Genomic DNA, 11,138 nt, shown 5'->3' with positions numbered 1-11,138 from the left:
CCCGGGGAGTGCTCTTCGACGCCATTTTGCGTGGCCGCCGGGCGGGCACACGGCTGTTTCCGGGTTGCAGGCCCCGGAGCAGAGAAAGAGAGAAAGAGAAGACCAGAGAGGCAGAGGAGCTTGTGGGTAAGCGAAGAGGGCTGCGAAATCCACGACAGGGGGAGGCTGGTTGAGTGTGGGATACGTGGCCTCCTTGAGAAACCTTTGGCCGAGCGGGCGGTTGAGTGGGTGGGCGGGCTGCGCTTTGACATTTAACCCGTGTTCCTACGGAGGTCACGGGGCTGGAGAGTGGGCGAGCAGGGGCGGGGTGGAGAGAGGGGGCTCGGCGGTGAGGGGCCAACGGGAGGACGGGAGGAGGGACTGGGAATAGGGGGGAGGAGGAGGAGAGGGGTGGGCCCCATTGGCCTGTTGTTGAAGGGGGTGGGTGATTTGGTAGGAGCTCCTGTGCTCTGGGGGAGGTGAGGGGGGAAAGAAGAGGGGTTTCTTGGGTGAGCAAAGGTAAGAGGATACTAGGTGAGTGCTGGGAAGAAGATACTGGACTTTGATAGGTTGACTAGAAGAAATCAAGTATAAAGAAAGGGGCCTGGAATGAGGAGGAGAGATTGGAAAATTGTATTTAGATTCCCCCCCAATGTCGCCGCTTGTTTAGGTACTGGGGTTATTTCAAGCCAGGGGTTGGGAAAGAGGAGTGGGGGTGTGTACAGGCTGAGGGTATTGGGAGGGTTGCGCAAGCGAGAATTTATGGGAGAGGTGGGTCGAGAGCATTGCGGGGCTTGGTTAGCACGGTTTGAAATACTGTAGTTGGTGCTGAGCTGGTGCTTTCCGGGGAAGGGGTGTGTTGCAGCGCCAGAGGTTTTTGTCTGCGGGTGGTTGAGGATTTAGACGCAAGCTGAACAGGTGAAGCAGATAAATATGTGGTGGCTTATGTATCTGGGTGATACATTGAGGGTGAATAAAATGGGAGCAGGTGACAAACTGTCAGGAGGGAGGCAGGTTTTCATAAACTGCTGTGAATTTTGTGAGGGCTATACATTATATACTTCGCTGCTGAAATGGTAGCATTGAGAAGTATCTGTGGAAGGGGGCTAGTTATTTATAGGGTGAGTGAGGGTGTGGCATTGAGGAAACTGCCCTTTTTCTTCCTTATTCTTCTAAGTCGCTGGAAGTTGAGGGTCAGACACAACAAGAACAGGTGACGAGGAGGGATATGAGTTTCTTTGGAGTGTCGCCCATAATATTTTGCTCTTAAGCTCCAAATAAGGTACTCGAAACTTAGATGCGCACAAAGATTGAGGGAGTTTTAGTATGTCCTCTGAATATGAGCTGAATGCGCTTGGGATCTGACATGCTTACAGGCAAACTGCATCCACTTACTTCCCACAGTCCTCTATTCCTTTTTGCTCTCTTCCAAACCAGGGCCTCTTCCGGATTATATGTTGTCTTTCCCTTTGCTGTAAATGGCCGTTTGGGCATATGCTGGGTGTGGTCTCCTTTTCATTCCTCCTTCAGAGGTATGTGTTGTCAGTCAGTGAATAACCTTAGTTCAAGGATCTGTGCACTCACCTTTCTGCAGGTGGAGTTGCCTTCCTCAGTTGCTTTTCTTAGAATGTTATCAGTGCTTGTCTGACTGTAGTATTTGTTCACTAAATGTGTGGTTTACAAAACTCTCAACATACTTGGAAGTGGAGAGTGCAGAAATACCTGCAAGTTAGGTGGGGTGGGATTATGTATTAAGACAGCATGCTGGCATACAGCTTTCTCACTGAACAGTTGTTTACATATACCTTTTCCCCATAGAGCTTTCTCTTTCAGTTAGATTCCTCCTTCATTGCAGTCCTTGCTCACTGGGGATCATGTTCTGCTTCGGTTCTATGGTGGTCTGCTGGAGTAAAATGATGGATTTGGGCAATTTATAATTTTTCAGCTTCCCTATATTCTAAATTGGATATGCCCTTGGCTTTGCAAAGTATTGTGCATTTTAAGACTGCAATGTAAATTGTTCCTGTTGCTATTTGCATGCCTGTGATGGGTAACTGTCATTCCAAAATGTGTGGAACCTTCTTTGAAGTTTTATAAAACAAGACAGATTGTACAATTATCTGTCGGGGATTACTTTTGGTACAGGATAACCTGTAAACATGAGAAGGCTCCACTGCAGAGATGGGGAATCCAGTGCTTTCTAGACGTTGTTGGACTCTCTAATTCCCATTAGCCCCAGTCAAAATGGTCAGTAGTTGGGGAGGATGGGAGTTGTAGTCATGAAAAGCATCAGGAAGGCTCCATGTTCCCTGTTCTGCCCACCCGGCTAATGTAGTTTGGTCCCAATTCTGGGTTTGATTCTAGCACCTGCCTGCCAGAGTATTGCTGACCACAGCACACCCTGGAATGCGCTCCTTAGTGAGGTGTGTGCTCTCTCATTAAACTGCTTTTAGATTTTTTTTAAAAAAAGTTTTGCCATTACTGTGTCAGCTGTCCTGGGATGTAAATCCAATAAATAAAATAAACTGTACTTGGAATAATGCATGTGTTCTGGAATAATGCATGTGTTTCTTTTCTGAGCAGTAACTACAGTATCTCCTTTCTACATTCTGCTTTCTCTGTCTGCAGTCTTGTCCTTGTCCTTTCCATTTCCCATCTTCCAAAATCTGTTGTATAGAGAGGCTAGTCCTCCTTGTTTCTGATTACAGGCAGAAGAGTGGAGGAAGAGACAGGCCTCAAGGTGATTAAACTTGATTGTGGGGTTCTGGCCAGTGTAATTGGTACAACACTGAGAAGGGAGGCCAATTATTCCAACAGGTCTTTAAGAACTGACTGGAAAAGGGCTTGTGCTGTGATGTTTTGTTTTCTTCCTCTTCTTCTTGTTAGCTATATTTTCAAATACCGGTATATCTTTTTGTAGTATTTCAATTCTGTAAGTGTGTAATTACTTTTAATGTCCATATTTTCTATGTTTTATCCTGTTTTATTTCTAAGGCACCTGGGGAAAAGGCAGGATAATAATAAGAAATACTGTGGGAAGGATCCATTGGATAGGGTCATTTCAACATTACCTCATTGAGATGGAAGCAACTTCTGGAAAAGCAGATTAGCTCCAGTAATTTTTAAAGCAGGGGTCAATAAATTTGTGGCCTTCTAGATGCTGTTCACCTGGTCAGTGACCAGGGATAATGGGAGTTGTAGTGTAGCAACATCTGGAAGGCCACAGGTTCCCCCACCCTGATTACTTTTGGCATGTCACTCACAGTCTCTGTTTCCCCTGTGATAAAAGGTAAAGGTAAATGACCCTTGGATGGTTAAGTCCAGTCAAAGGTGACTGTGGGGTTGCGGTGCTCATCTCACTTTCAGGCCGAGGGAGCTGGTGTTTGTCCACAGACAGCTTTCCGGGTCATGTGGCCAGCATGACTAAACCACTTCTGGTGCAACGGAACACCATGACGGAAACCAAAGCACACGGAAACACTGTTTACCTTCCTGCCGCAGCGGTACCTATTTATCTACTTGCACTGGTGTGCTTTTGAACTGCTAGGTTGGCAGAAGCTGGGACAGAGCAATGGGAGCTCACCCCATCATGCAAATTTGAACCGCTGACGTTTTGATCAGCAAGCCCAAGGGGCTCAGTGGTTTAGACCACAGCGCCATCTGTGTCTCCTGTATAAGTCTATGTTTCCCCTATATGCAATATGGGAATATTGATGATGTTCTTGCAGATAGCAATAATACATAAAAATGTGCTTCCTGGAGAAAAAGTTTATTAAATACCATTTTGGCTGGTATTGGATGATATTCCGTGCTCGTGCTACGCAGAGTAGACCCATTGAAGTTAATGTATGTCACTAACTGGTTCATTAATTTTAATGGGGCTAATCTCACCCAGAACTTAGTTGAATACATCTCATTGTATCCATTCAATACGTTACTAATTGGATTTATAAAATAGTTCATTTTTAGAAAAAAAAATTCTGCGGGAAAATATAGCTGTTTCTGCGGAATTATCCACCTCAACGTACTGCATTAAATAAGCTTGGGTTGTTTGCTGTATTAAGTGTGATACAGCAGAACTGTAACTTATGAATGCCTGAGGGATGTTAGCTTTGCATGAGGTACCTGTAAAATATTACACCAATCCACATCTTCAAATTATACAGCTTGTTGTACACCTTCCCCCTTGTAATGGCTCAGGGCGGATAACGGTACTTGACACGAAAGCAAGTGAAACTAACAAAACAATATTCTCACTAAACCAGTGACTTTCAGACTACCTGGGGAGCCCTGGGTTTCCTTGGAAGCTTATAGCAGCGATTCCTCAAAGAGTAAATCAAGACTAGCAGAGAGGCTTCCCCGAAAGGCAGCTTACCAACCACTGCTGATTATCCCTTAATACACATCTGCAAGTGAGTATTGGGTGTGTTTCAGGCGCTCTCCTATAATGACGTCCTACAAGCCTGGGAAGTGCTTTCGTGGACTGAGGATCTGTTCACATCTTTCAATCCTCTGCAATGTGCAAGGTTTCTTGGGGGAACGGTGGCAGACAGGTCAGTATGGAAGTGATTTACAGAGATGTAGAAAGCTTGCTAACTACTACATTGAGCCAGAACTAGCATTGATTATACCAACAAAAAACTAACCCTCAAATAAGACTACTGTAGTACTTTCCATCTCTTACTGCGTAATGTTTCATGTGCTAGAGCCTGCATCATTGGATATAGAAGGTGCTTTCTGCATTGTGGATAATAGTCATTTATGTAAAGGTATGCATAGGGAACAGTTGGCTTACAGTGTAAGGTGATTTCTAGGTAGCTTTCTTTTAAAATAGCTGTGGTACCTAGAAAATAATACGTTGCTGTTAGGTAAAGCTCAAGTAAACGGTGGAGTTGGAGAAGGTGAAAATCTTGATGAAGCCTCTTGAGCAGCTCCTTAGCATGAGCCTAAATTAGAAATATACCCGGTAATTCATTAATGGAAAAGCTATGGTTTTCCCAGTAGTGATGTATGGAAGTGAGAGCTGGACCATAAAGAAGGCTGATCGCCAAAGAATTGATGCTTTTGAATTATGGTGCTGGAGGAGACTCTTGAGAGTCCCATGGACTCCAAGAAGATCAAACCTATCCATTCTGAAGGAAATCAACCCCGAGTGCTCACTGGAAGGACAGATCGTGAAGCTGAGGCTCCAATACTTTGGCCACCTCATGAGACGAGAAAACTCCCTGGAAAAGACCCTGATGTTGGGAAAGATGGAGGGCACTAGGAGAAGGGGACGACAGAGGACGAGATGGTTGGACAGTGTTCTCGAAGGTACCAACATGAGTTTGACCAAACTGCGGGAGGCAGTGAAAGATAGGAGTGCCTGGCGTGCTAGGGTCCATGGGGTCATGAAGAGTCGGACACGACTAAACAATTAAACAACAAGAAGAAGAAGTCATAAATATATTGAGGCGTATTAGGTAAGGCGGATGGTAACTTTTCAGGAAGCACTGTTGTATGTCAACCGTAACAAGTTTGCATAGTGTGTGCTCATTTATCCACGAATGTAATGTGGATATGTGCATGAGGATTAAGCACAACAGTTCCGTGGTGGTATGAGCTGTTCTATGTGGAATGATCATGATTGCCTGAAATCCATTCACATGGCCATCTAGGCATGTCATGATTCAGTATATATGGTGGTTGTTACGGTTCTTCTTAGGAATTTCTGAATGTTAACCTCCTTTATAGCACTGATTTTTGCAACCCCTGGCCTATGAATTTTTGGTACCGGACAAAAAGTGTCAAAGGGTTTTTGTGGAGTTGTAATTGTAGTGCTGCCTCGTATTGGTAGACAAAATCCTTAAGAGCGATGGTAATTTTGGGCTCATGCCTGAGACTGAGGGCAGTCAATGTAACAGCCTAGTCTGGGATTACGTTGATGGGTTTGGATCACGGAGTAGCTGTGTGTGAGGGAAATGAATTCACAGGTTGTGAAAGAGTGACTCAAGGTCACCACACACTTACCATACGTCAGGTTTAGGGCGGAAGGATGGGCCACAGTGCCAGATAAGTGCTCTTCTCGAGTAAATTGTGTGGCTTGATAGGTTAACGTTATTTAGAGCATTTTGATTCCTTTGGCGCTTTCTCAAGTTTTAATCAATCTCCTTCTTGAGGAATATGAAGTGGATGTTTCATTTCCCCCTGTGTTTGGATATATACTGATGACATCAGAATAAATTGAGTAAATTGATCCAGTGAAGTGTTTACATCTGGCTTGCATCCTTTATTTTAAGGATAGCTTTAGTTCTTATAAGAACAAGTATGAACAGCACTGACTGATTGCATTTCTTCCCTGTTCTGTAATTGTGGGAGAAGGAGTCATTATTTGAATTATTTCAGTTTGACAACTGCTAATGTAGTTTGAATGCTTCCCCCCTATGTGAAACAACACCCACTCCCTGCAAATTGAAAACAAGCAAGTTTTCTAGCCTAGCTCCTTGCTTGCTATTCTGTTTTTATATTTTCAGGGATCTTTTCCCATAGGAGAGCATAAAAAATGTGACACACGCCCATACAGCGAACACAAGATACCTGCTGTCCATTCTACTGAATGAATAAAGGAGAGATTGCTGTTTGAAGAACATGTCCTTGTACCTTGGAACAGTTATTTAAATGTTGCCAGAGTATAAAAAGATAAGTCTGCTGTGCCCCTTTTCAGGGTCCACCATAAAGAGGGAGTAATAGCGTCGTCCTCTTCAGAAAACCAAATGGAGGAAGGCCTTGCTTGACTGAACACAAGCAGCCTTGTGAGGAATACATTCCTGCGTATAAAGAATGCTTAAGCAGAAATTCTGTGCACATCGTAATCCATGCAGAAGTATCTAGCACCGTTTATATTCCTGCCAAAGGTAGTGTGGGAAATACCGTGTATAAATAATAAACACGTTTGAAAAGTCTGTCCTATTTTGCAGATTCCTTGTAGATCTTGGAAAGGGTCTTAATGTAAAATACGGGAACGACGTGAATGAGCAAAAATTTTAGAAGTGAATGAGCCAGCTTTTTTGCTCCGTTTTGTCGCTGCCCTAACATTTTGTGTAAAAGGAGACGAGGCAGTTAATAGCACTAAATTTGGAGTGGGTGGAGGAAGCAGGTGTTGCTTCCTTGGAGTGTTCACCCTTTCCCCTCAATATTTGGTTTAGGGTGTTCCTTGCAAGATGCTGTGGGTTTTGGCACCTGCATTCCAAAGTCCCCATTTAACCTTTCTCAGGCCATGCTTGAGAAGCCATGTCTGTTCATGCGGCACCTCTACCAGCCCGTGACAATGTTGCCAGTCCAATCATCCCTTTGTGTCGCAAGCTGATTCAATTTAAGCCACAGCGGTGCCCTACTTGGCATGTTCAGATCAATGTGAGAGCTTTCTCTTGGGCCCTGCAACCTTAGCTTGTCTCCTACAGCACTTCCATCGTGGGCTGGTTTTGTCTTCCAGCTTGGAAGGCCCATCTTCCTCATGTTTCTAGCATTCCAGGTCTGTAGGTCAGCCTTTCAAAAAAATAAAGTAAAATTGTGTGTTTTTAAGAAATGCCAGATGGCCCCCATGCTTTTACCTAGATGTAGGTAAGGATCCAGTCAGTTACTTGCCCTGGGCAAAAAGTTAATGGGAAGACTGCTATGACCTATTCATGTCTTATAAGTGTTTTAGCTCCTCTTACTATGCAGTTGTAAGAAATTTGCCCCAACTGTCCGTTCAGATAGCATCCTTAACACTTTCCATACCACAGGCTTTGGGGGAGAAGGTCAGTGATATGTTGAAATACTATAATGTGTGTTGATTTTGATAATTGTACTTCAACTTACTAATGCTGCTCCTTTTACTGGTTTGCATATGCACTAATCACATTACCATCACTGTTTTCTGGCCTTGCTGTAGCTGCAGTGTTCTTAAAAGAATGGTTAGCATGTGCCTGGACTACAGGATTGGTACCTGGGGAGGAGGGAGGTGTACCCTGTTCAGATATTTCAGACAGGGAAGGAGCAGATACGGCAGAGGGGGGCAGACAAGCCATTCCAGGGAAAGGGAGATGAGAGACATAAAATTTGCCCCGCTTTCCACTACCTCCCCCACCCCCTTGAGTTACTCTATCAACAGATGTTGCTGTTAAATCCCAGGTTGATAATCATCATCATCATCATTACAGTCATATCTTGGAAGTTGAACGGAATCCGTTCCAGAAGTCCGTTCGACTTCCAAAACATTTGAAAACCAAAGTGCGGCTTCTCATTGGCTGCAGGAAGTTCCTGCAGCCAATCAGAAGCCGCTGAGGTGCCGTCGGACGTTCAGCTTCCAAAAGAATGTTTGCAAAGCAGAACAGTCAGTTCCGGGTTTCGATCGTTCGGGAGCCGAAACGTTTGAGAACTAGGCTGTTCGGCTTCCCAAGTACGACTGTGTTGTTGTTGTTGTTGTTGTTGTTGTTGTTGTCAGCAGCAGTAGTAGTAGTAGCAGCAGCAGCAGCAGCTAATAAAGAACATAACATTTTCTAAGCAATGTACAGATGACTAAAAGATAAGACCCAGACCAAAGGTTCTCAACATTAAAGGAAGAAGGAATAGAAGAGAAAAAGAAAGCAATGAAGTTTATATATGGGATCAGCTTGGTCCAGGAGATGGGGGCATATGAAATCTCCAGTGGCTCCTGTTCCCTGGCCAGGAGCAGAGCCCAGGGCATGCCTGCTTTTTTTTTTATTGTAGCACTTGATCCTGGCATGAATTACCAAGGCATGGATAGACAAGCTGGGAGGTAGTGTTCTTTTTCAGCTCTGTCTACTTGGTTTCTTGGTGCAGCAACAACAGACTGGAGGGCTCAGGAGGGGCGTGTGACAATCTTACTTGGCTACAAGTGATCGCCAAAGAAGAAGAAGTAGTGATTCATAAGGATGTAGTCTTCATCTCTAGGGAAGCCCTAGGTTTGAGTGTTTGTACCTGGTGTTGAGCAGTTTGGTTAATTTCAGTAAATGCGAATTCCTCAGAAGAGGCTGCCTGAGGACATTCTCACCAGAGGTAGAAATCCATTCCATTATGCTGACCACATTGGCAACATTTTGCAGAAGATGTTTTTAATATATGAGCTAATCTTACAGTGGTATAATGCCCCCAAATATTGCAAATTCCCCCTGCAATCAGAGTCATTTGCGGCATCTCCTAGGTCATTTTCCCAACACTCTTTTAGATCACGAGACATAAATGTTCTGTATCGTTTAGATGTCCATCCTCTCACGTTAACAAACAACACTTGAAAGTACAAGCTGTTCAAAATCTTTGAGAGTGAGGGCAGCTTGAGTCTTTATTTCTTGTTGTGATATAAAAGAGTTTTCTCGAGGAAAACCTTGCCAACCCCTGGGTTAAAGCCTGCTCCCCATGTCTGAGAGATCACTGTCCCCATGTTGCTACCAGCTATTAAATAGCTGTTAATAGCTAAAAGAGAGAGGAGGCGTTTTACCAATACTGTACAGTTTTGCTGTGTTTATCACTCCCTTGCTGCTGCCATTCACAGAAGGTTGCATTGTGGGAGTAAACATGTTTGCTTGGTTCTGTTTAGGGCATATGAGGCACGCAAAAGGCGACCATCGTTAGGAAAGTAATTGTCAATATCGTAAATGCTGGGCAGAGAAAACAGCATCTTGTTTCTGCAATAATGAGGGCGATTATATCTGGCTCACTGTGTTTCTGGGAAGTTAATGAGCCAGGGCATCTGTTATGATTAAATCACTTCAATTCCCACAGTAGCAGTGCTATAGCAAAATAAAAATAAAAATTCCAACACAAGTCACTAGTAAGCGTCAACGTGGTGGCATAGTATCTTTGTGGGTCATCTTTGGCACCTTCAAGGCTGATCAGCACATTGAGATACAGGCAACCCTCCCATTTACGCATGTTCACTTTGTGCGCACATGCGCATCACGCCAAACCTGGAAGTGACATGAAAACGTCACAAAAGGGGCAGAATGGAGTGTTTGCATACCTTTTCAATGGTGTTTCAAATATACGCGATTTCACTTGGTGCTTTTTGTAAATTCTAAAATCACTTCAGATCCTTCCCCTCCACCCCAGTAATCATGTGCACAGTTTAATAACCAAATTTTCACGAGCCAAAAGCAGAGGAGACTGAGGGAAGTTGCTCCACAGTTGCTTGATTCAGTGTTTTGCTTAGGAAAAACCCCCTGTGTTTTACTACATACAGCAAGTGAACCAATGGGCCAAACTCCATCAGTCAGTCAAGGCTTTTTCATGCTAGGCATAGCTCCGGCTATCTTTGCCAGCTTACATGTCTTGCAGCACATGCATTCCCAGAGACTGCGTGATTAATTGAGTGCTTGCTGCCTTTGGACCAGTCACTTCCCATGCTTTGAAACTGTCACACCGCCCCCATAACATTGTAGTCACATCATGGGCATTGCGTCTTTGCATGCTTGTAAACCCAAGTGTGTGACTGCACACTGGGATGAGAGTTGGAACAGGAATGGAATCGGAGAGGCAGAGCTTCAGTAGATGAAACAAACTAAATTGTGTTCTATGACTTCTTGATTGAAAGCTCCTATCTTAGGTATGTTTTATTTTCCATCCAATTTTATTCCCTTTCAAGTAGTTGCGAGGATCTTTTAGTACTTCCATCGTACAATGCTATGAACTTTTTTTTTTAAAAGGCATGGCTGAGTGGTGGCAAATATCTAGCCTTGGGTGTACATTTCTCTGATTTGATTGCTTTCATACTGAATATGTTAGTATCAAGCATTTTTATTCCTAAATTGGAGATCTGAGTAAATAAGGGGATCTGATATTCCAGGCAGAGAAAAGAAGCTCTCTGAGGACAGCTGCAGGTTGGGCTAGACTGCCTGTCCTTTCGGCACCAGTGAACTTGTAGACATTGACCACAAGTAATGAGGCAGAGGGTGCATAGATTCTGGTAGCACGAAATACTTCTAACAACAGCTGGTTGGGGCAGAGACGCCTGACAATGAATTGACATTTGTTTAATCGGGTTGCAGTTCTAATAGCTAGCCTGCTCTAAACAATAAAAGGTAGAGGCACCCGATTTGCAAACAAGTGGGGACGGGAAGAAGGAAAATAAGCAATGGAATAGAAGCGTGTACAGTGGAACCTCGGTTTATGAACACCTCGGT

The 11,138-nt window shown here is 44.1% G+C and overlaps 1 protein-coding gene across 2 annotated transcripts in view; it reads left to right on the top strand.

Annotated features, from left to right (window-relative positions):
* The window catches only part of WIPF2 (WAS/WASL interacting protein family member 2), a 30,184-nt gene continuing 19,046 nt past the window's right edge, over positions 1–11,138 (top strand). Inside the window, exon 1 of one of the 2 annotated variants that reach the window (XM_035137044.3) lies at positions 1–126. The gene's annotated coding sequence lies outside the window, so the exon portion shown is untranslated. Of the gene's footprint in view, positions 127–4,508; positions 4,533–11,138 lie in introns of those variants that run through there. The other variant, XM_088656096.1, reaches the window with a different exon arrangement.

The sequence above is a fragment of the Zootoca vivipara genome, chromosome 12 (genome assembly GCF_965207765.1).
Source record: "Zootoca vivipara chromosome 12, rZooViv2.hap1.1, whole genome shotgun sequence".
Taxonomy (NCBI): Eukaryota; Metazoa; Chordata; class Lepidosauria; order Squamata; family Lacertidae; genus Zootoca; species Zootoca vivipara.
This window is presented reverse-complemented; position numbering and strand designations above follow the sequence as displayed.